General features: G+C 37.9%; 1 protein-coding gene across 6 annotated transcripts in view; it reads right to left on the bottom strand.

Moving 5' to 3' along the window:
- The window catches only part of LOC127067493 (discoidin domain-containing receptor 2), a 145,525-nt gene that overhangs the window by 85,723 nt on the left and 34,265 nt on the right, over window positions 1-25,537 (bottom strand). For 4 of the 6 annotated variants that reach the window (XM_051002477.1, XM_051002476.1, XM_051002481.1 and 1 more), the window contains one exon: window positions 24,479-24,546. The exons of the other annotated variants lie outside the window; for them this stretch is intronic. The gene's annotated coding sequence lies outside the window, so the exon portion shown is untranslated. The remainder of the gene's footprint in view (window positions 1-24,478; window positions 24,547-25,537) is intronic. 6 annotated transcript variants of the gene reach the window in all.

Genomic DNA, 25,537 nt, shown 5'->3' with positions numbered 1-25,537 from the left:
TTATTACTTACTCTAGGTGTACACGAGGATTAAAACTTCCCTCACATTTGTGGCCGTACCACCGGTAAGTGTACACCGTATATCGCATTATGTATGTACATATACTTGATTTCTGCATTCGCGAACACGAACGTAAACTATTAACGAATAAGGAAACTACCGGACGTATTATGAGCTTTAGATTTGAGGTAAAACGAAAATATTGGGAATTACAAAATAGAATACTCGGATGAATTCTAATATTTATTGCATCTAGACTCGATTAAGCTCTTAAGAAAAAAAGAAAAAAGAAAATATTATTCGGCCAATTTAGACCTTGATTTCAGTTTTGTAAAAAATATATATTGAAATATTAAAAAAAAAATTTTTATCCCAATCGTATCATTTTCATAATTTCAAGTTTCGATAACGTTCGATCTCGTAAAATTGCCTTCAAGAAAAGAAGAAAAGTTATTCGACAGTCTGTCGAGCTAACGAACGCTATTGAACTAACGAATACGAAAATTCGCTATCGTTGATATTCTAAAATATTCACGGAGAGACCGTTTGCGAGAGCGAGTATTAGATTTCATTTAACTTTAATTTACCACCTACGGGCTGTCGAAGAACGTTCGTTTCAGTATTGCTAATTATACATTTTACAGGCAAGGTTTACCATTGGGTAATTATTTCGCCTCGATATAAGCGGTGTATTATCGGTATTAGCATTTCGCATATTCCATCGATGCATAGATCGATGTATTTCTAATGGTGCTTTGCGCAGGTTCGATCTGATGGTACCATAAAAGCATATTAATGACGTTCGTTTTATCTCTCCTGTGAGATCTTCTTCTGCGAATTTTGACCCCTACGCTCTCTTTGATAATAACAAGCGAATTGAAACAAAGAAAAGAAACAAAGTATTTTTTGATCCAACCAAAGGAATTTTTGTACCTTCAATTTAATTAATGTGATATCCGAGTTTCAATAAATCCGAAAAGAGCTTTAAAATAAAAAAAATAAAAATTATGAATAAATAATAATAGAAAAAAAAAAGATCGAATCCTGACTGAAGTCATGATTGAAAGGAAACGAATTGTGAAAATTGTAGAACTAGCAATTTTCCTTCAAAGGTTTGAATAATGCGATAATGTAATAGGGTCGAAGACTAGACGCGTTATTACCAGTTCGTGAGGAAAGAGTTACGATCGAGAAATTTGGCTACCAGCCAAGAACCGTAGAGTCTCGAGTGGTGCCCAAGCTGATCAGCGTAACGCTTCTAATTCGAGAAAAGAGCTTCCATAGAGCAACTCTATACTTTAGTAAAGTTCCTTTTAACTTTTATTAAGAAGCAGCCTATTTGACCGTATAGCGAGTAATAAGGTCACATAGAAAATGATCTTGGTCGACCTATATAAAATAAAAAAAAAAGTGTAAGATAAAGAGCGAGAGGGAGGGAGAGAGAGAGAGAGGGAGAGGGAGAGATAGAAAGACTAAAGTACGGAAAGAGTCGACTAAAGAGTATCAACCGTATTTTCGGTTTTTAATGAGCGGTGAATGTTCGTGTTCTATAATTGAACTGATGTTATCCGTGCTAATTGCAAAAACCTGCTTGGCGTTGACCCAGAGAAAATAGTCGTTTCTGGTAGGGATGGAATGCAACAAAATTCCAACATTTTCTTTTTTTTTTTTTTTTTGAACGTTCGGATACTTGAAATTCTCCGTCGAAAAGTTCGATCATCCTTCTTTTTTCTGACTATTGTTTTCATATTTTCTAAAGTTACGTCTGCCACCTGTTATTTCATTATAATTAAGTACTTCATTGTTCTTGCTCATTACACTATACTTAGAATAATAAAGCTGTTTTAGAAAACTCATACTGCTATGGTTGATGATAAGGGAAGAAAAAGAAAAAAAATAACGCCGCGATCTATTCTTCCTCTACTATGTATCACGATTCACCAATTTACTTTAGTTCCATGCAAAGGCAAGCGAACGAGGATTTTAAGAGACTTCCGTAACAATAAGCTTTCACGGATGCGGAAAGATCGCGTTCGTCGTTCGTTTACGCGACTTTTTTGTAAAAGAAAAAAAAAAGAAAACACAAAAACGAAAAAGAAGCAAAAAAGAAAAATGAAAGAAAGAAAGAAAAAAACGTTTCTCCGTCAAATGGAGCGACGAATCATAGTATGGAGCTAGCAGTAGTAGCAGTAGCAGTAGCAACAGCAGCCACTAGAAAGGGTAGAAAAGCAGTTTCCCTGAACATCCACTATCCCCACCACCATTCCATCTACACTCATGTTAACGGAAAAACCAGTGAGGACGTACGACCGATTAAATTGGTGCGCCCGGTCGAAGCATTTCGAATGTAAATACAGCAGCTCGTGTGGAAAAGCGAGTCCAACTACCAGCTAGTCGACTATTCGTCACACTCAATCAGTTCGGAAGGGTTGTCAGCGGTTGAAAAAAGGAAAAAAAAAGAAATAAAGTAGGAAATGCGTAGCTGGATGTTCTTTCGAAGCTATCAACACGCGAAACGAAACGTCCAGGATCATATCGGTCGACGAACGAGAACAGAGAAAGAATTGCGAAAAGGCAAAATAAAAGAAGGAACACGAAGGAAACGTTAAGCCTCATGACAGAGATCGACGATGAAAAGGTAAGGAAGGTTTATTATTATTATAGTCTTTCCTGCCTTTCAGAAAATCAATTTCTTTCAACGGCGTTGGTATATGCAAATGAAATATGAATTTCGTTCTTGCCTAGGACGTTTTCTGTTTGAGATAGGTGACTCGGAACCAGCAAACTTCGCTAGACGAATCTTCCAAGATTTTAACTTGGCGAATACGTGCGTCACGTCGGTTAGAATCATTATTCAGAAAGTCTATAGATGATAGTTTGAAACGTGTTAGGTTTGATGAAAAACTTTTAGTATTTCTTAAAGGAATGGTTTCTTTGATAACAGGTTACTGTCTCTACGTGAATACGAATATGATAAATATCCTGTGAAAATTTCAATCGGTATCAATATGATTTGATAAATGTTCAGGTTGACGCGTGTTTTCGTGGAAAATAAAATCTAATAATGTAATATAGAAATCTACATAGAAAATATGCGCATGTCAATGACCGATAAGAAGACCGATGAGTCTGTAGAAATGTTTTATACTAATATTAATGAGGCGTATCGTAGATCTGAAAGATAATGATAAAGTCGAACATGCCGAGGCGACGGCATGACGAATAGTATTCCGCAAGTACGAAATATTGATCGAACAATTATTCTCCTATGAGGTACGGCGGACAACGATCGTGAATTAGATTAAGCCGGTGACACACGATGATATGAGTTAAGGGTGCGCGTCCTACACGTAGACCGAACACGTTGCTAGAACGATAATCTGGGACGCGTAACTCTAAAGCTTTCATCTTTGTCTTACTCCAGCTCTTATCCGTTTCTCGATCTTCTCCTTTCGTATACTCTTCCCATGACAAAGTGGCTCGTCTTGTCTTGTCCTCTCTGCGCGATGCACCAACCGAAACTGGGTACCGTGCTTCGTCGGCGAAATTAACCAGATTACAAGGATAGCACGAAATTGTCCTAAGTAGCACGATTGGTTAAATGTTTTAATCATTCGTATTTTCATTGAATTCTCTCGGAAACTTCTTTACATCTTGCCGTGTTGTGTTTATTGTTGCGGCGAAAAAAAGCTCGAGGATTTATATCAGATCGTAAGAAAGCAAAGAAAGACTGACAGGGAACGATTGAATCGATCAAGACTGCATAATTATGATTTATCGAAAAAATGTTAAGTTGATTTAATAACGTATTGTAGAGAGACCGGTTGACTCTAATCTAGATTCTCACGAATATCAAACTGACTTGTAACTATTTCGTGCGCAATTAACCAAATGTAAAATTAATCTGGCACGATCTCATAAATTCGCTGATATTATTAATTGATAAGTCAGGTAATTTGATAAGAAATACGATCACGACGTTGATACAGAAAATAGATTAAGTATTACAGGTAAGATAACATTGAAAAAATAACTTTTTATATCGTTTCTTGCGGATTGAAATAGTGGAAGTGAGACAAGGGTGAAGAAACTGAGATTTCAGAGAAAAGAAAAAATTGGGAGATTTACGGGGTAATCGAGCAAAACGATATCCACGAAAGAAATAGAGTAAAACGCTCAGAGGATTCAAACCTATGACCAGCGCAATAGCAGCAGCAGCAGCAGTCAGCAATAGTAGCAGTAACAGTAGTAGTAGCAGAAGAAGAACTAAGAGCTTAGTCCGATACTCGTCAAATATCGATCGGACCGAAATCTAGGCGATAGGTGGCCTTTTCCTCGGTCTTTAACGTCATAAATCAAGGAAGTTCGAGTTCAGTGAGGAAGCAAAACGACGAAGCCTTCTCGCGGCTTCGACGATTAGATTCGCCGTCTACAAGTTGGACAAGTTTTGCTAGTATCCCCTCTTCTAACTCACCATCTTGGTATAATCAACCCACCACACTATCTTCCAGAAGCTTTCCCTAGCTTTCGAACTTTCCTCCGTTCGAGATAGTATTGAAAAGCGGATCGATGCGAATATATACTTGCGTACATATAACTGGATACTAAGAGAGTGGGAGACCGACAGACAGTAGTACAGATAGGTAGATAGATAGATAGATAGACAGACAGATACATAGATAGATAGATAGACAAGCATATTGGGTATACGAAGAGAGCCGATCAACGCGTCGAGCAATGAAAGGCCGATCGTACTCTCGAGTCGAAGAGATGAAAAGCTAACTTCGCCTCCACCATCTGATAATGTACCTAAGGCAATGGAATCGGCCGTAATTGGGCTGACTTCCCGTCCATGCAAGAGTCGAATCGGGGATTGCCCAACGAAGAACTTCGGCTCTATCGATTGCTTCATCCCCAAACGACTGGTCCGATCCGCGGGTCAGCGGTTCAAGTGCTTTGGTCCACCCATCCTCGAACCACTTCTTCTTTAGCTTTCTCTCCTACGGACATAACCTTTTCTAACTCTCTCCGATTCTAGTACTTCTATACCTTCAAATCTTTCTTCATTCTCGTTCGACTGTTAACCATTCGTTCTAGCTATTTTTAACCATTCGTTCCTTCCACTTGTTCCATTCCACTTTTCACTTATGAAGAATTCAAGGGGCGTGCTCGCATAATTCATACGATTTCGACATTAAAACGATAGTGGAAGTTGAACGGGTGACTCCTCAAGAGGAATTTAGCCAAGTTATCCGGTCTAGGGTCGTACATTTTCTGCGTGACTCGTCCTCGTTGTCAGCGCTAGGCTATACGTAGAATTAGGTCGACTTTACGCTCGAGTCTCCTCCCTACGTAGCTTCTCTCTCTTCTATTTTTTTTCTTTCTCTTCCTCCCTACCTCCCTTCCTCACTCCTTCTCTTTCTCTCTCTCTCTCTCTCTTTTTCTCTCTTTCCCTTTTTTCTCGTTTGTTCGCATCGTTCTCCTTTTCGCTCGCTTCTGTTGGTGCGCCGCATTGTTTGCTCTTCATAGTGAATTCTGTATCGAGAAAACGCGGCCGATAGAAGACAGAGAGATACAAGAACAAAGGTTTAAGCGTATGAAATGAAGAAGTACGCCTTCTAAAGGGGTTAATCTACTGTGCCGACTCGGATTACTACGGTCGATGTTGTGGCTCAAACGAAGCGTATATTTTGGGGATTCATTCTTCGACCTCATATCTAGGCTTTTGCTTTTGATTGGATTTTTTTTCTTTATCGTACGGTCCGTTTCTTTTTTCCTTCTTTAAGAGATCTTCTTGGACGTAAAAAAAAGATACAATAGACACGTTATTTCTACTTGAGAAGAGTTTTATCGCGACGTCTCCTCATTTAAATACACTTTTGGATCTTGTATATCGATTTTGTTATTATTTGTCAGCTTATTTATCACTTCAAAAGTGATAATACATTTCGAATAAAATTATTTTTACCTCCTAAATTAATACGATCCCGATGGAAAATATCTAATTTAAAAATGATTAAGATAACTAAAAGAGAACATTGATGGAAAGATTCGATATGATATTTGGACAGGTAAATATAATAGAAATTTTGATATTGAGACTACGTTTCCTTGTTCTTTCAAGTTCTATCGTTTTCCGTACTAAAGTGTTGAAAGCGTGCATCGTTGGTAAAACGAATGTGAACGGATTTAACCAGAATGGAATATCATCGGCATGTCTGCGACGTGGGTCCACGGGCAGTCGTTTGATGCGTGCGGAAATTGGAAAACATTGCTTATCGTTCGAATCTCTCGCATTCGATTTTACGAGCTTGGAACCAGTTTCGCTTGAAGCCAGTGTGTCAGCTAACACAGGATACGTATTATGAGGACAGCATTGATAGGTAGGATAGAAGCGAAATCGATGAGAGAACGACGACGACGATAACGAGACAGTCCAGCTGATTTGTAACGATACAAACGCAATTCGCAAATTGTAACGTGCAATTGAAGTCTCGAGGAAATAGAATTCAGGCAAGCCACACGTATCGTATACGATCTCTGTTTCAGGGGATAAATTGTCAAAGGCATAACCATATACCTGTAGTCTATCTAATATCTCTAGACTATTTGAAACTATGGACTAAGAATATAAATCTTTAATATCCATAAATAATATTGAAAAAATTATTACCGATCGTCAAATTCATAGCTCGTCCGTCTATCATTTATTATTACATCCATGCTATTTTACTTTTCTTTCCGTACGAAATAAAACTTCTTCTACATAGCCACATTCGAAGCGACCTGAAAATTTACAATAACGTACCAGCTTGGAATGGTCACATTTATCATGGTTGCAGCTCGTATTTTCAGATTTCCAGCTTTCGACGTACCTACGCTAACCCCTATGGAAATTCGATCGTTATACCGAGATAAGATGGAAAGCTTTTGACACTATTGTTTTAGCGAAATGGTCAATTTTAAGTCAGTGCTGTTCAACACAATCAGGAAATTTTCCTAAACGAGTGAAAGATCCTGTTAAATATAAAGCGATGCTCCGAGAACACGGAAAATAGAGAAAGAGAGAGAGAGAGAGCTTCGAGAACGATCGAATAGAAAAAGTCGAAGTAAAGTCAACAGGGATTGCATGAGAGCAAAAGATAGTAGTGAAGGAAAAAAAAAAGAAAGGAAGAATCTGCTTGAGCGTACTTTGAGCGGAAAGCAATCTCATTCGAAACAGGGTTGGAACCGTCATTGCGCGAGCCGAAAGTCGTTACGCTGCGAGACACAGAACGTCTGATTTCGGAAGAAGAAGGCGACTACTACTTAGTCGACGAGTTTCAAAAGGGAGAGAAAGAGAGAGAAGAAGAAGAAGCTCTTCTTGTCCTTTGAGATTACGTGCGTTTCACTTTGGCCTTCTTTCTCTCTCTCTCTCTCCCTTTTTATCTTTTTTCTTTCTGTCTCTGTCTCTTTCTCTCTCTCTCTCTCTCTTTCTCTCTTTCTCTCTTTCTCTCTGTCTGTCTGTCTTTCTCTCTCTCTCTCTTTCTGTTTGCAACGTTACTTCAAGATTCCGTGTCTCAAGAAAAGCGAGTGCTACTACCAAGCAACCTGCCAGAAAGAGGCGGATTAAAGCGTGTACCAACCTTCCCGGTCTTTCACATTTTCCTTCCTTATACGAAAGGACATTCAGAGAATATCGTGGAGTTGAATTAGAAAATTAGAAAAAAGGATGATTGTGCTAAAGAAACTAAAGTTTCAATAACTTTAACTATTATTATTATGTGAATTTCGTAAATTAGATATCAGGTAATAATTAGTTACTACTTTTGTAAAATCAACTGCTACGTTATTGATTCGACACGGTATCATTTACATATCTATAATTTACGTATAGTGGTATTATTAAATGTTATAAAATGATGTATCTTTCGAGAATAAACAATTATTTAAAAATTCTAGATTATCGATCTTATTTGGAAGTTTAATAATGCGAGGAATGAAATAGAATATGAAAACGAATGACGTTTGAAGAAAGAAAACTATCAAAGAAATGTTTAACGTGAAGTCAAGCCTTACAAATGGTATGGTGGTAAGGGATATGGTTGAGCGATTTAAATTTGAGGTACTGTTCGTTAATTATTGCCGTTAGAGTGAGGAGTCAAATAACCTCGCACTCTCCGCCCTAACAGCACGATAATGAGCTCCGTCGGTCTCTGTTCTCGATTATTAATGTATACTACTTCAAGCCCTACCCCCATGAGTATGCCCATTCTCCCGAAATCCCATCCCCCATCGCGGCTGTTTTCGTTATTGCCGCAGTTTGCAGTAGTTTGTTAATGTCAGCTCTAAACGGCCACTGGTGCTTCTATTATATCGTAAAGCACAGCGCCTGCTATGCACATACAAGCAGCGCCATTAGAGATACGTTAGCCTCTTCGCTTTCCTCTCTCTCTCTCTCTCTCTCTCTCTCTCTCTCTCTCTCTCTCTCTCTCTCTCGCTCTCTCTGTCTTCATCTCTTCTGAGAAAAAGAAACGACCAGACAAGTTCAATACTACGCGCACAAATATACTTCCCATGAAAATTTTCAAATTATTAAAATAGTTGTTATCAATCATACATTTATGTTCTCCCATATATTCGATATAGCTAATATCGTACGATCGTACTATTTAGAAATATACCTACTTTATCGGTTATCGAGTATAAACCGACAAATTTGTATCGTATATTCGATAGTGAAAGTTAATAGATATCGATTTTCTATTATTTATCCTGAATGAGAAATACGTAATGATAGGTTCGAGCTCTTTCGAAAAACGACATTAGATCACATGTATGTATTATATAAATCGAGAGATGACATTTTACGACTATCTATTTTCTTATTACAAAAGTTGATCCTCTGATCCTCATTTGCATTCCCTTGAAACACACCATCGTCATGATGCGCCAAGAAGTTTGCTCTTCTTCTTGGAATCAACGACACGAGAAATGGAAGGAAACCCAAGTGGTGAATGAAGGAAAGAGGTAAGGTGAAGGAGAGTTATGTAGAAATGTAGAAGACGGAAAGAGAAAGAGTAAAAGACAAATGAGCGGGCATTAGTTGAAAATGCCGACAAGTCCAGGAGAGGCAGGTATGTCTGTGGCAACAACAACAACAACAACAACAACAACACCAACAACAACAACAACAACAACAACAACAACAACAACAACGCCTTCCTTCAATGCGCTTACAAATAATAGCTTGCAAGCTCCAATGCGTAAACGAAATTCTCTTTCTCTCTGTTTCTCTCTTTGTTTCTCTATTTCTTCCTCTCTCTCTCTCTATGTCTATCCCTCTCTCTTTCTTTCTTTCTTTGAAGAAATGAAGAAGAGAAGAGGTAAGGAGGAAACAGGCACATGCAAATTAGATGGGCGTTGCTTTTAAATCAATGTTCTCGCGCATTATACCTTCAAGTCAGAACTAGCTCGCGTGATACCTCCGAGCTAAAAGTTGCAACGAGTGGTCCCGATACCTTTAGGGATAAAAAAGAAAAGAGTTAAAGGATGAGAAAGAGTGAGAGAGAGAGGGGGAGAGGGAAAAGAAAAAAGAGTTAGCAGGGTAGTTTTCGTTGTCGATAGGGGCGTCGTCCGAGTACAAGGGAATAGTGAGTATGTAGTTTCGTGTCTAATGATTGGGAGAGGGTGCGACGTCGGCCGTATTTAGGAAATTTTATGAAAAGTACAGGATCGCGTGACCACGTCGCGTCGTCGCCATCGTCCTCTAGCCGAGTGAGAACGAGACGGCACGTAGTAGCTTTCTCTCTCTCTTTTTTTTCTTTCTTTTTCTTTATCTCTCTCCTTCTCTCTCTCTCTCTCTCTCTCTCTCTCTGACTCTCTTTTTTTTATCCCTTTTAGAACTTTATCTACGATCGAAAGACCACTTAACCTGCTAAAAGTCGATCGAGCCACATGAAAAATAGTGTTACAGCTCGGCGCGGCCTCGATCTAGCTTCTCTTAAAAATATTCTAACGATACACCCCTTAACTTCGATCACTATTATGGACATTCTCTATACCGAGGCATGTATCATTGGATCGTACCAGTTTTATTTTAGGGAGTTACCTTCGCTATCTCACGTGTATCGTTCCAGGTTATGGACAAGACCTTGCTTCGTGTTGGCAGATCAAGCGTTAATCGTACGGTTCAACGATTCTCAAAATTTTCTCCTGCAAAATCGATTTATTCACCAGCATTGTAACGACCACCTAGCCAACCTCCCTCATATCCCCCACTTAACCCCCTTCTTCAGCCAACCCTATGTAGTACACGTTGCTCTAACACGTTGCTCTAACACGTCGCTCCTTTTTTTCCACCTCGGCGCCGAGTGAAATTCAATTTTCATGTCGCACGCACTCTACCACTGGCACCTATCTACTGTCTTTTATATATGTGGGTGCGTGTCAGAGAGAATGAGAGAGACAGAAACAGAGACAGAGAGAGAGAGAGAGAGAGAGAGAAAGAGAGAGAGAGGGAGAGTGTGTATGACGCACGACAATGCGAATATGGCTGGCTAAGCGTACACATGGCAAAGTCGCGATAAGCGGGTTTCCTCGTTGTACACGAGACTGCATGCGTGTTAGCTTCTCTATGTATCTGTGCGTAACCATCTACCTACCTACCTACCTATTTACCTGTGTGCGTGCATGCGTGCGTACGTGCGTGCGTACTTTGAACGTAGGGACGTGTCTCCCTATGTTAGATGGTTAGGCAGGTAGGTAGATAGGTCGGTGGAAAAGGACGTGCATCATGACTTTGCCCTTCTCTTATACTTTCCCTCTGTCTTGTCAGAATGTGTCAGTTTGCGTACAGTAAAGTCAGTTGATTCATACTTCCTCCAACACGTTCGTTATCCTTACCAAAACTGATAAAATGACAACGGTAGAACGTTGTAACGTTACATCTGACATATAGGAGTAAACATTTTTATTGCAACATTGAGTTATAAAAAGGAAATGATCGAAGTGATAAATTTCACCATTTTTTTTTTATGATGTATATTTTAGACCGAGGGCATAGTACATCTGATTGTTGGAAACATTGAGTAAAGTTGCAATACATATACATATGTATATTATATTCTAATAACAGAAAGTATTTCTTTTCTATCGAGCAATGTATCGATCAAATTTTTGATTCAGGTCTCAAATATCATATAGTAATCGATAAATGTCAAATAAATCGTTGATAGAAATGAATTGAAGAGTTCGAGCGATGCGACAAAGGAAGATCAAACAAGTCCGATGTACGTTTAGACGAGCAATCGAGTTCCTAGTACGCGCGTGCATACGCGTAGTTGTGTGTCCAGTTTGCGTGTCGAGGGCGTAGGGCGATCCACCGCAAGTAATTAGGTGATGTGTTTATCGCACATCGGTTACCCGCCGGCGCGCCGTGACGGGCTAACTAGTGATAATCGATTATCACCCTCGAATCGAATTCTTCACAGTTCGTCGACACGACGAACGTCGACGACGTTGCTTGCTTTCCCTGAACGTGTTCGCGTATTCGTATGTATTCATCGTGCATTCATCCGTGAGATGCATGCATATATATATATATATGCATATATATATATATATATATACACACATTATATACATCCGGACATACGTAAGTATATGTATGAAACGTTTCATGCGATCTACGGGCCAAGCTCATTCTCTCTCTTCGATCGTGAACGAGCACCCTCGATAACGTGCTTTCTCTTTCATGGTTAATGATATTGGCTATCGATTCGTTCTGAACGTCTTCCGAACGTTATCCGCGCACGCGCACAAACGAGATACCATTTTACAAAAGTGCACCTATTCCAGCATTTCTGTTACCGTTTTAGCTCAATCAGCGAATTACATAAAAAAGAAGGGAAAAAAGGATAAAAAAATAGTTTTATTAAAAGAATTTCGTTGAAATTAGAACGGTTGTTTAAATCATGATTGGTCTGGATATCTTCGATCTGAAAATCCGATAGTATTTAATATATATTTAGAATGTTATGCTAATGAGTTTTTCTAATTCCGGATAACCCGTTTTATTAATTATATGTTGCTGTTCGAACGTTGCGAAAACATGTTGTATTTTGAGCATTAACGTTATTATCATTGATAATTGAGTAACGTAAATTTCCATTACTCATATTTATCATGATAGGTCTAATCCTTTCGGCTAAAGTAGTTTAACTAATTCTTGAGTATGGTAATCGATATTTTAAAAGTTCTACTGGATCTGGGTCAGACTCATTTGCAAGCGGAAAAGTAGTAACGGAGTAGTGGACCAACATTTTTCTTAGTTACGATCGTTTTAAGGCCTTTTAAAGAAAGAAAAAAAAATGGAAATGTTCTGTTTAGGAATGCGTCATTACTTCGTAAAGTAGTTACTTTCGTGAGAACAAGGAAAACTCGTTCGGAAAATTACCTTAAATAAATTCACATTTGGGAAAGAATCGTACCGATGGTAATTTCGGCTCGGCTAAATTGGCTAATTCGAAAATAAAATTTGGATGTTTGCAATGAAATTGTTTTCATCTCAGCGAATGTACATAGGTATATATGAAAGTAAACTTTATGGGTATCCTTGATAATAAAATAATTTTATATATATGTATATACATATTTACATATATACAAATGATTCTGTCAATCGATAAACATTTAAAAAGTAATTTCTGCAGCAAGATCGACGTAACAGATTTTACTTTGTTAAGTATCAAACCGTGATCGATTTTTAAGTAAGATGATCAGTACTTTAAAGATCATGGTAACTCTAGATCAAACTAATTTACTTGAATAAAAGTAGTTAGAAGAATAGTAAGTCGCTGAGAAAGGAGAACGAGCATTCTCTTCTTCTCAGTTATCGCTTGTACGGTTGAAAAAGAGAGAAAAAGAAAGAGAAGAAAAAGAGAGATAGATGGATAGAGAGAGAAAGAGAGAGAGAGAAAGAGAGTGAAAGAAAGAAAAATAGAGCCTGATAGAGAGAGAGAGAGAGAGAGAGAAAGCTAGAAACGTTCGAGAAACATTTCTTAGCGAGACTTCATTTTGAAAATTGCAGTAAGTAGATTCGAATTCGTGGAAAAGAGAAGGTGTGTATGGGAGAAAGAAAGAGAGAGGGAGAGAGGGAAAGTGAGAGAGAAAGGTATGAGGGAGGAGGGCAAAGTGAAACCATATAATGAGTTTCAAAGTTAAATTAGGTATATAACGGTAATTGCTTTTCAGTAATTAAGAGAAACGTATATAGAAGAAACCGACTAAAATTCTTCTAGCGATCGAGTATCGATACTTGAACGTAGCTCGATAAATTGCAAGCTTAATAACGAATGCATCTTCAGTGTACGTGGACGATGAAATTAGAAACGTGTTTGCGTTATATACACAAAGATCTTTTCGCATAGCCGTCTATCTTTATTTTCTCTCTTTCATTATTGATTTGAAAAACAAAGTTAGTTTTCAAATATTTTTATGTGAAGTAATAAACTAAAATAAATAAATAAATATGATTGACAAGGAATTTAATTGACAACTAATATATGGTATCTTTTTATTCGCTGTTTCTATTTTTGTTTTTCTTTATTTTTATAGGATCTATGATTCAATTATTTATCCGTGTACTAATTGAATTCGAATGGCGACTCTTTTTATAAATTAATTTTGAAATCGATCGGTACTTGTTACCAAACTGAACATCTCGCGAGAACGATCGATCGTCCTATTCGACTGGCTGCACAATCGATATTGTTTTTATGCGAATCCTACGATCCACGGGTATTAAATGGAACAAAGACAATAAAACTAGAGCAATCTATGTGCAATCAAATTTTTATATCAGTTGGGAAAGTAGAATTTTCATTCTACACCGAGAATCTTGATGGGTACGAGTTGTTTCGCTACTATCATCCTACATAGCTTTTTTCTTTTTCCTTTTTTCATCTTTTTTTCTTACGTACGTATTCGTGTTTATGTAAAATTTAATGTCAATGAAAGAATATTGCGTTTTATCGAAATCTAATTTTCCTTCGTGTTATATGAATCGTAAAGTCTCGAAAGTTTATAGTTAATGCGTATAAAAAGTAAAAAAAAAAAAAAATTTTTTATACATATATAATTGTGATTGTATTACATTGAAACAAATTTCATTAAAAAGTTGGAATGTTACTTAATCTCCTATCGATGAATGCGTTTTTAATGATTTATGAAAAAAAAAATAGTCAACTGTGAAGTTTCAAAGTATGAAGGATCTTTCGAAGAGAGTGCAGAAAGTGTGGGCGTTCTAACGATATAAACACTTACGTAAACACGATGTAAACGCTTCTGGAATAGCGAGGAAGGAGCGTCCAAGAATATCGCCTTCGTAGAAGGATTATTAAAAGCCTCTGTTAAGACTGCTTTACTTCGCGCTTTTATCGCTTCACTTATTAATAAAACTCTTTTTTTTTTTTTGATAATTCGAAGTGGTTTCTCGATTACTTTATGAAAATCGTGAAAATAGATGAGAAAACTAATTTATTTGTCGCTTTAAGAAAATATATATATATATATATATATAAGTATTTGCTATTTCGTCCCTTTGGAAATGTATTATTGAAAAAATATATATTCTTCAATGTAATTCTGATCGACTATTTCTCCTCATAAATAATTATAAATGCATTTAATGAATTAATTTAAACGTCGATCCGCGTTCCCGTATTTCGCATTGTAGGTATAATTATCCCATGCATTAGCGAACAAGGTAAAATAATATTGTAGTATATTTCGAATAAAAGACTGCATCTATACGATAACGCATGATATAAATCGTGGCCGTCGTATGATATTAAAGACGCAACGAGCAATAAAGCTTGCTCGAAACGTCGAAACGCATAAAGGAGAGTTAGCAAGCTGTGCCAGACCAACTGCCGGGCCGATATTACCTTTGTTGGGCTACTACTAAATCATGTAACCGCGTAAAACACAAAATCACGATATGTTGGACGAATGCATTTCAACATCTTGCAATTATTGCGGTTTAGGTATGTCCTTCGTAAAGGAAAAAATGAAATTCGACAAATGATATATCTACTAATGTCTGACAATCGACTAAAGTTATTGGATATTGCAAATATTGAAAATATAAAAAACTTAAGTCTAATCTCAATTTTGTACGTTTTTACGTTCTAAGTGTAATCGCATTTTTGACCATAGCGTCTTATCTCCTTTGATATGAAAATATTCGAAAAAGGATAAAGAAAAGAAAATAGGTATTCGAGAGGAAGGAAGTTTTAGGAGTTTAGGCGAGGGACAGAGGGAATCGAGAGAAAAAGGGAAAAAGACGAGGCGGAATGTAGCAGAAAGCTCACTCGTGCGAGAACGCGATGGAACTCTCATTCTTGACTAACGCCAAGGTAGACAGACGGCTCGCTTTTCCCACGGCGCGGAGCACGCTTTCTCGTTTGTTCCATCTTTGCGCAAGCTGAATTCAGACTGCTCAACTAGCCTAACTCGATTTACGCGAGGCAGAACGCAAACTCATATCGGTAAATCCGAGTTACCTGTCTTTCTACCGCCACGTCGTCGTGCCGCCTCAATTAGGCGATTCCTGTCTGCCAAGAGACGCAACCAATCCAACTTCCCATCTATTCTCCGAGGCCAGGACATCCGTCTGTCGAGCAAGTCCTCCTGACTTTTGAGAGCTTTCCCTTCGCTTCACGTTCGGTTTCGTACTCCTATTATGAAAATCGAGCGAACGAGTTCCAAGTTGCGGTGTAAAGGCATTTCTGTTTCCCTTCAGGAAGTGGTCTTACCGAGTTCAAAACTTTTTGATAAACTCTTATTTTTCTAAAAAGGAGAAAAAGGAAAAAGGAAAAAGAACAAGATACGATGTTACAAGTTGCGACGTCGTTATCACGAGTAAATATCGCGAATATATTCTTAGAAGTTTATCATCAGTTTTACTCAAAAAAGAAAAATTCCGATTTTACCAAACATCCGACAAATATGACATTCAGTAAGTTTTTTAACGTCGATATTCTCGATCAACGATTATCGGTAGAAAAGCAATGTGTAATTTTTATAAATAAAAGTTGTCTTCAAGATGAAAGCTGAGTTTATAAATAAGCGTTTCGTGTTTTCCAAATATAAAATCTCTCGAATAGATGATGCGAGAAAAAGTTTTGAAGGAGGAAAAAGGGATGCCGAAAGTTTGGTAAGACGTTTGGTCGCGAAGATTATTTCGTTGGTGGTGGATCGAATGAACTTGAAAGTTCTTCATCGAGACGAGCCGAAACGACGGAACATTGGTCGACGGCAAATGGATTTCACGAGGGAAGCAATTACGTTCTGAGACCGCGGCACTCCTGATGAATCGAGCTTTTTTAATCACGAGATGCGAGCACGGAATAAATTGAATCGCGGGGTATGCTCGTCTCTCCTTCTCACTCTGAGTTACTACCCCTGCTCTCTCCGCTCTCTTTCCCTCTTTCCCTCGCCCCTCCATCGCTATTTCTCTTCAAACGTTGAGCCGAATGGTGGAGGATAGAAGGTGTTTCGTTCTCAGCGGAAACGCAGTCGCATTCCAGAACAGTGATTTTAACAGCGCCGTTTCTCGAAACATTAGGATTACTCGCACGAACCCGTCGCAGTTTAACGGCTTTCACGTTCAAAAGTAATTAGGTTAATTCTACTAAAAGCTCGCGTGGCTGAAGCTGCAGAAATTATCTGCCGTTATACCATCGAGCGCTTGGAAAAATAAGATTGACTTTTCCGATTAACCATTGTTGGGGTACCATTGTGTAAAACTAGGGAACTAATTTGTTCTATTTTCTTTGATATCTCGTTCTCGTACTCTCTATTTGAAGAATAGAAAATCGATAGTACATTATTTCTATTGCAAATATTATCTCGAGTTTGACGATTCGAACGAACGCGCATTCAACCTTCTTTCTGAAACTAGCCAAGTTGCCGTTTTCGTCACGAACGTGTTCGAGCTACGGCGGAATACTTTTTCCTAGCGTATTACGACAAGTTTTCAATTTTCAAGTTTAGAAAGTACCTACGTGGAAAGTGGTAGGAACGAAATGGGGAGAGAGTGTCGGTGGGTTATCATTCCCGGTTTGCCGCGTGTTAGCCACGATACCAGAAAGGGACACGGAACACACCGTCACGCTAATCCAAAGGTAAGTTAAGCACGTGCGCTTACTCTCATAATTAGTTTCGCCGTTAAAAGACGTTAAAAAAGTTTACCAGAAGTGAGATAAGCTTGTAACAGGACTATTCTATCGAGACTGGGCTTTACACCTCTTACAACCAACCGCGAAACGCAGGACGTTGCTGGGAAATGCTTGAAATCTTGCCGATCGTTCGACCTAAGAGAACACGAGCTTATTCACCGGTGAGGGTGCAAAGAGGAGGGTTTGCTTGCCAACGTTGACCATAATCACAAGGATAATTGCAAGGTATCGTTGTGCCGACCCTTCGAGATAGGCGGTGCCTTTCAAACTCGCTAACTTTTTTGTAGACGTTTGAGAAATTGTTTCTCAGAATGCTTTGCGATTGTCGCTTACATTAACCTCAACCGATGTTTCTCGTTCATGATGAATCATTGTTAAGGTTACTTTTACAAATCAATTTCCTTCTAACATTCGTAAGGATTAATAGTTTCGAATGATATTTTTGTTTCCTTTATGATTCTTTGTTTAAATCACTTTTCAATCGATTGAAATTTCTATAACTTCGTGAAACATATCGGAAGTTACGTACGAATACAAATTTATTAATTATGTTTACCAATCTGATTTAACGATCTGAAAAATTCTGATCGGTGATACGTCGAAACGAGTGTCCATTCGGTAATAAACGTATCTTGTAGACCTTCGAACGTCATCACTGCGACGGAGAGAGCGTCTTCGTTAATTCGCAGGAAGTTGTTTACGCTCGGGAAGAATTCACTGCGACAGTAAAAGCGAGACATAACGCCAGTGGTAATTCTTTCATGACGGAGGAAAGCGGGCGGTCTATTCGCGTGGATTCGCTAGAAGCAAATAACGTAAGGAATGCACCAGTAGTATACGTACGCTCTCTCGCATCCAACGTAATCGCGTTACGAGTTGCGGTAACGACGAGCATCATTCTTCTTAACGTCCCACTGTACGGAGACAGCCAAACGAGCACGCTTCGGTGATTTTTATACAAGATACGATGTAGCTTGGTAAACCTAAAAGAGCGAAAGGAAAAGAGAGAGAGAGAGAGAGAGAGGGTGAGAGAGAGAAAGAGAGAGGGACAAAATGAAGCTCTCTGCAAGCGTTATGTAGCTATTATACTGACTGCGAAAAACATTAGAGTGTATTTATATAATCTTTCTCCATCCGTCACTTCATATTCTATTTCATTTATAATACTTAACGGAGACTTATCTCTTAAAGAAGTTATAACAAAATGTTTCTTTCCTTATAATTTTTGTTCGAGTTTGTTAATGAAATTTTGTTGACATAATTTCTTACCGAGGAATGAAACACAAATGGAATATTCAGAATTAATTAAACTGAGAGAAAGAAAGAGAGGAACGGGAAAAAAAGAGAAATAAAAAGGGAAGTTGAGATAGAAGTTGGATCTTTTGAAACGAAGAGGCACGGTAGAATTTAGTCAAGACTGTATAAGGATATTCATTCAGCCTCGTAGTTGCAACGGAACAAAAAAAAAAAGAAAAAAAAAAGAAAAAAAAAGAAAAGAAAAAACATAAAAGAAAATAGCTCTTTATGAAAACTTATCAAGGAAAGACGAGTCGGCTTGTTCTGAGCTTAGGGGTTAGGAGTACATTGCCGGTCCCCACGAAGAAGATCGCAAGGCAAAGAGGAGAAAAAAGAAAAGTTGCGAATAGAGTTGCGGGCGGCTTGGTGTTTACTCGGTGAGAAGTTTTGGAGCAGCCGGCTGCTTCGTTACCGGGCCGCAACTCCACTTACAAGTAATTAGACTAACAAGCCTCCAGCCCTGAGCGAATCTTGTCTGATGATTCGGTAACCTGTCTGTCGTTAATCGTGTCGTGGATGCTGATACTTCAACATTAGATTTCTTTTTTCTTCTCTTTTTTTTTCGTTATAGAAAAAGATGCGACTTCGAATATCAACATTGTTTTTTTTTTCTCGAGAATACAAAGACAGTATTCGTCAAAGAAAACTCAACAAAATTTTAATGAACTAACATATAATCCAGATAACGGATAGTTGATGCGAAAAGACAAAGTAATCCTCGCAAGTTCATTAGCTGCTTGGCAAATCGGAAGTCGTATGCTAACTAGAATTATGAAGGATCCACGTGGTTGATAATAGATGTATCCTAAAATTTGCTACATATTCAGGATCAACAACTTTGAGAATATGTCTGAAAGGGAAAACGAGAGAGAGAGAGAGAGAGAGAGAGAGAGAGAGAGAGAGAGAGAGAGAGAAATAGAGAGAAAAAGAGAGAGAGAGAGTAGAGGCATAGACTAGTTGTACTAAGCAAGCCTGCTACGTACGATCGCTTCGTAGACGATGCATGGATCTATATAACGTGGCAAAATGCGCCACGTTATAACAACGTGCCGCGGGCGATTTGTAAAATTTATCTCACCACAACGAGGCAGTACCGGCCTCGGTGAGATAGTGGCTTCCTGCAAGAGAATCTGGGCTAACCTATCCGAGAGGGTGATTGTTTCGTGGCGAAAGCTCATGTTGCCAAAAGCATCCCTGTGTAATCTTTGACCGACGCTATTAACGAGACTCGCTCGTTTGTAGCTATCGCCCGGCATATTTTGTGGATTTAAGGCTTTAACGGATCTCCAAAAGCGACCGACCAGGCGAATTGTAATCGAAACGGCTTATGACTCTCCATCGTTTTTATTCCAGATTGTTGCTTTTCGTTTTTTTTCACCCTTTTTGTTGTTTTTTTTTTCGTCTTTTTCGTCTTTCCTTTTTATTCCTTTTTTTTTTTTTACAGAGAGATTTCATCTTTTTTCTCCCTTCTATATATTTTTTTATACCCATAACGAATCGACATTCTCGTCGATATATCGATTAGCTTGCTTACATTTTATGATAGAATTGGGAACTACGTTTTGCTTTAAATGATAACGATTCTATCTTGTATGGGTAAGTGCCAAGTGACGATCAGCAGGTGGTAGGCATGCTTAATTCAAGCATACCCAATACAGAAGGGATTTGAATCAGCGTTCAACCAAAATTGATCGCTTATCCAAGTGATTAAGACTAGCATTTCGGGTACAACGTATTTGTGATAAACATGATATTAATTAGAAACTTTAGTTATTACTTTATTGATATCTATATAATATATCCAACATAAAGATGTCGCAATTGAAATATGCGTATAAATATAATTATAATGTTTGCAGTATAGCAACAAAAAGAAATAGCAAAAAAAGCTTTGTAAAAGATCTTATGATTATTCCTCGAGCGTTTTTGGAGCTTAATTACGATGTCAAAACTTTGAAAAGATCGTGGCAAAGAAAAAAAAGTATAGTAGGCTTAATGAAACATCATGTTATCATAGTGAAAACAGCGTTACAATTTTGTATCATGTCGAAACTTAATCCTGCCATTGGCGATTTCGAATCCTCCTTGACTTCTTCGATTTGGATGGGTATTACTCGATGGGCTGTGGTTTCAAATCGTGCTCTGAATTCGAAACCATCATGGTTGGTAAGGTTGGCTCACTATTAGATCACGATTCTCCGTTAGTCAATAATGCATCGTGTCACATCGAAATGAAACACGCACTAAAATTCTCTATTCAAAGTGAATCTTAACAAAGTCTAATCGGATTACCGATTTCGAGTAAAACTTTGATAAACAATTTCATTTCAATCGATACAATTTAATTTTTAAAGATATCACCTTATCAAATGCGATCGTTCGTAATTATTTTTTAACTACGCGGTATCACATAAAGTAAGGAACAACGTTAGAAAATTGGTCGTTCCGTTTGACGATGTTGTGCTTGAAAAAGCCAATATGGTTCCTTAATGCATGAATTTTAAGCCGCTTAAGAGACAACTTATAATCATGAAACCAAAACTTAAGCTTGAAACAATAGTCCTCTCTCATATTCTCATGTCGGTATTTTCGTTATTCTGAAACATCTTCCTCTCTTTCTTCAAGATGGTGGTGGAAAGGTGCGGAGGAAAAAGAGATTTAACAGGGAATAAGACGATTACGACTTAGCTTAGCACCTTCAACGCTTAAATCCTTACGGTACGATCCTTCCATCTTTGCTTCTCCTATATCCTTTCTTAACCCGTCAAACTTTACAACGATACCATGCCAGGAAATCTCGAGTCTGTAGATGCATCAATCATTTATGATCTAGATAAAATATGTACGTATAATCCGAAGACGTAATCAGCTGAGCATACGAAAACGAAGAGAATAACGTTAACGAGACTGAACGTAAGCGAGAAATTCATAGATAATTCAGAATCCTCATTTTGTTTCTTTTTGGAATTACTTTTCTTAGCAGTCTGTTGAACAAGGTGTTTAGAAAGGTAGCAGCCTTTAAAAAAATATATATACATTATATAAATTAAATATAACAAATTTAATGAACCTGGCATTAGTTACGCGAAAAAATTAATTTCGTTTTTAAACTAAGTGAAAATGTAGATGGTGTTAAAAAATTAGATTTTTAATGTAATCGTCTATGTTCATAATGCTACATCATAATGTTCAATATAATGTATAACTGTATAAATAAATCACTCAGTTTCTTTTAAAAGTACAATAACTTGAACTTTTGTTAATATAAAAGATCGAACAACTGAAACATTATATTTTTCTGTGGTAAGTACATTTTCACTCATTATATTCATCCCTCGATTGATCTCTCGTCGTTTCCACTTCATCGGTCATCTCCAAAGATTCCCTCAGGGTGATTCCTCATGTCCGAGAGGGTTCGCAAGATATTATTGGCTGACCGGACCACATCAAGTCGAAGAGAAATCATCCATTCATCCGTCAGATCGGATAAGTTCAACAGGGCCGATCAGGAAAGTCGGTCAAGTATTCCCACGATATCTATATTTGCGGTCACCACAGAAAACCGTCATCAAAGCTAACGACCAAACGAATCCTATTAGGATTTCTAGGCCAATTTCGACTTATTATTTTACGACTATAACGTTTTCACGTTTCGTCGTCGAATATAACAGAACACGACGAATTATTACGAAACATAATTTTCCATATGTAGAGTCAATTAAAATTTTCCTAGATCGATAAAATAAGCTCTGTGGGTAAGGGTATGGGTTTGAGGTTTAATAATAAAATCCTCCCATCGAATTATTTTAATTGATTCATCTACTCAAGAGAGGATAATAAAATTTTACGATTCGTTCAAGTATCAATCCGACACCCTTGTAATTAATTCATCATTATATTTCTAATTGTTTTAGACTTCTTATCTGAGAGGGACATTATTCGAAGGTCATAAGAGACAATCCAGAATCTAATAGAAGACGAAGGAAGGGCTAATGCACTGTAATCGTACTGCAGCTGACGAACACTCGCCGGACTTGACCCCTGTCAGCATCATGAATGATTCAGTGAGCGGACTTTGGCTGACGGGTCATTATTGTTGTAACGGGAAGGTATGAATTTTCTATGAAGCTACAGTATTATATAGCGACGTCGAGTTTGATATTTCGTTATTCTATTCAACTCTCGAAATAATCATATCCCGAAGTTCTGTTCAAATAATTTCCTTCAATTTCCTTTCATTTCTTTTGTCTTTTAATTTGCTTTTAAAATAGTATACTTATAGAGTAACAATATTTTCTGAATATATCATAAAAAATGAAAGAGAAATCATAAAGCTTTTAAAACGAACTAACATATTTATATTCTCAGATGAACCAGTAAAAATGATGTAGCTATATTTCGTTAAGAGTTCTTAAATAAACTGCTAAACCAAAATAAGTATCTAATCCAATAACTATCGATAAGAATGATCGTAAACGATCTTTAAGTCTCTCGTTCAATTTTACCGAACTCGTTATTGTGAATCACGAGGTATCGTGTTAAGCAACGATGTTTCAGCTTCGTTTCATTTTATTGGGATCTTCCATCGATGCTTTCTATATCTTTGGAAAGGAAGAAAGAACGTTAAGGGGGTTACTTCAGGTCACGTTATCGTTATGATTCAAGGAAGAGAAAGAGCTAGAAAGAAAGAGAGAGAGAGAGAGAGAGAGAGATCCCGTATTTCGATCGTTTTTAGGATGAACGGAGTTTTAGTCCACAGGGGATTTTTACAGGACATTATTCCTACCTAAAGAAAAAAGGGGAAAAGCTTTCTCCATTCTCGTTTCAGAAAATTTCTATTATAAGTCTCTCAGGTGAGTTGATTGGATCGATCATTCGAGCACAACCCCTTTTTCTCAAAGATGGACCGGGTATAAGAGGGTCAATTGTGAAAGAAAGTGAATGGCTAGCAAGATTTATAGATATGATCGAAACAGCATATAAGTATATACACTATCATATATGTATAATATATTATATCTACATGTATATTATATATAAACATACATAGAAAGATATATATATATATATATATATATATATATATATATATATGGCTTAGATTTCGTTTCGAGACGAGCTTATGTGAACGGCGAATGGCACCAATTTTAGCGTGCCTCTCATGAAACTTCCAATGTACAGGACGGATGAAACTTTATGAAATTCATGAGAGGACGTTACTCGTGCTTGTGCTAGTGCGCGCGCGCTCACTCCCTCGTCCGACGTCCGAAGTGGCCGACGGACGTGTATATTTTCACGGGAAAATGGACGCGACGCGACACCGGAAAGTTTTCCACGGATTTTTCTATAAACGACGGACGGACCCTTTCGCCTCGCCATTTATAGATTTTTATGCTAAGCTATTCTATCGCCTCTATTCGGCCGTCCATCCACCGACCGACGGATCTACCATATAGAAGCGTCGAGAGTGACGAGGGTGGTAGGTTTTTCAAGCCCGAGAGAGATAGAGATAAAAAGAACTTTCTCATAGAATACGAAGCAAGGTGAGAGGATGACGAGAAAGTGATGCGTAGAAAAGGGAACGGCGAATTGGTAGGCAAGAAAAATATGTATGTATAGATATACAGAAAGAGAGAGAAAGAGAGAGAGAGAGAGAGAGATGCGAGGACCAAAATAAGGATGTCTAAAGCAAACAGCGAATTCAACGAGACATGCGGAGAGTTGGAGGATAATCGAAAAATTTGTATGTGGAAACGAAGAAAATAAGGGACAAATTTTCTAGGAAAGAAGGAAGAAAAAAAAGAAGAACAATCTGATAAATGTTGAATTCATCGAGTCAACAATCTATTCTTATCAAAAATGATAAGAATAATAAAAAAGGAAAGGAAAGGAAAACAAAAGAAAAAGAAAAGAAAGGTAAAAAGCTAAGAGATAAACAGCTGAAAATATATCTTACTTACAGCTAACAGCTAACGCGTTTCAACCTATTCAGTTTTATTGCGACATTATCCTTGACGAAGGGCTTGCCCTGAAAGCATACGATCATTTAATTAGATTTGTAGATTTAACCTGTAACAAAGTTCTAATGTGGAATTCTATGGTAATTATTATGACTTTCCAATTAGTCAAAACAATTTATAAAGTTTTCTCTAATTAAATAAGAGATGGAAATAAAAGGAAAAGAAGAAGAAGAGATGAAAAAGTCAATGGGAAATACAGATTTACGCTTGTTGACTCCTAGAAAAACGATTTGCCACATTTGCGTCACCACGATGTACCATATGTACGTTTTGACATCGATCGATCAGCCAATAGCGCTTATTTATCGTTTTTATGGTTGAGCAGATGACTCCTAGTAAGTGCTTGCACATATATTTATCTTATGGAAGCGGCAATAAAATACAACCCACGCTCGTCTATCTGCCATAGTCTTCTCTTTCTCTTTCTCTTTCTCTTTCTCTCCTTAGCCTAGTTCCTTTTTGTATATGTAAGTCTACGCTTTTTACGCGGGTATATATCCAGCTTGGAAATTTGTCTGCGTCTCTCAGTGAGAAAACAAGAATAGAAAGTGGTAGTACAGGTAGGAGGGAGGATGGGAAATTCTGGGTTGAGCCTGGGAACTGGAACTTTGGCAATCGGGGTGGGAGAATAAAGAAAGAGAAAGATGTATATACGCCTCAGCATAAAGGCATATCTATCCGAGCGAAAGACAAAAGCTGCTGGAAGTCCGTGGAAATTGCCTTTTGTTGCAAATTCGATGCCCCTCGGTTCCCCGGCCAAACCCCCATCCAACCCTTCTTCTGCCCCCCAACCACCACCATCTACAACCCCCGCTACGACATTAACATACCGAAAAAGCGGCTTCTAACAACTGAAATGGTTGCTGCATTCATCCTTTCTCATACCTTTTGCTTTCGTTTCGTTCTTAGAAAATTAGCTGGCTGTTTGTCATAACCGTCTTTTCGTCTTAAAGTCTCGAACTACTGGAAATGTGAAAAGCGTTTCTGTTCTCTGTTTGG

This window comes from Vespula vulgaris, chromosome 11 (genome assembly GCF_905475345.1).
Source record: "Vespula vulgaris chromosome 11, iyVesVulg1.1, whole genome shotgun sequence".
NCBI lineage: Eukaryota > Metazoa > Arthropoda > Insecta > Hymenoptera > Vespidae > Vespula > Vespula vulgaris.
This window is presented reverse-complemented; position numbering and strand designations above follow the sequence as displayed.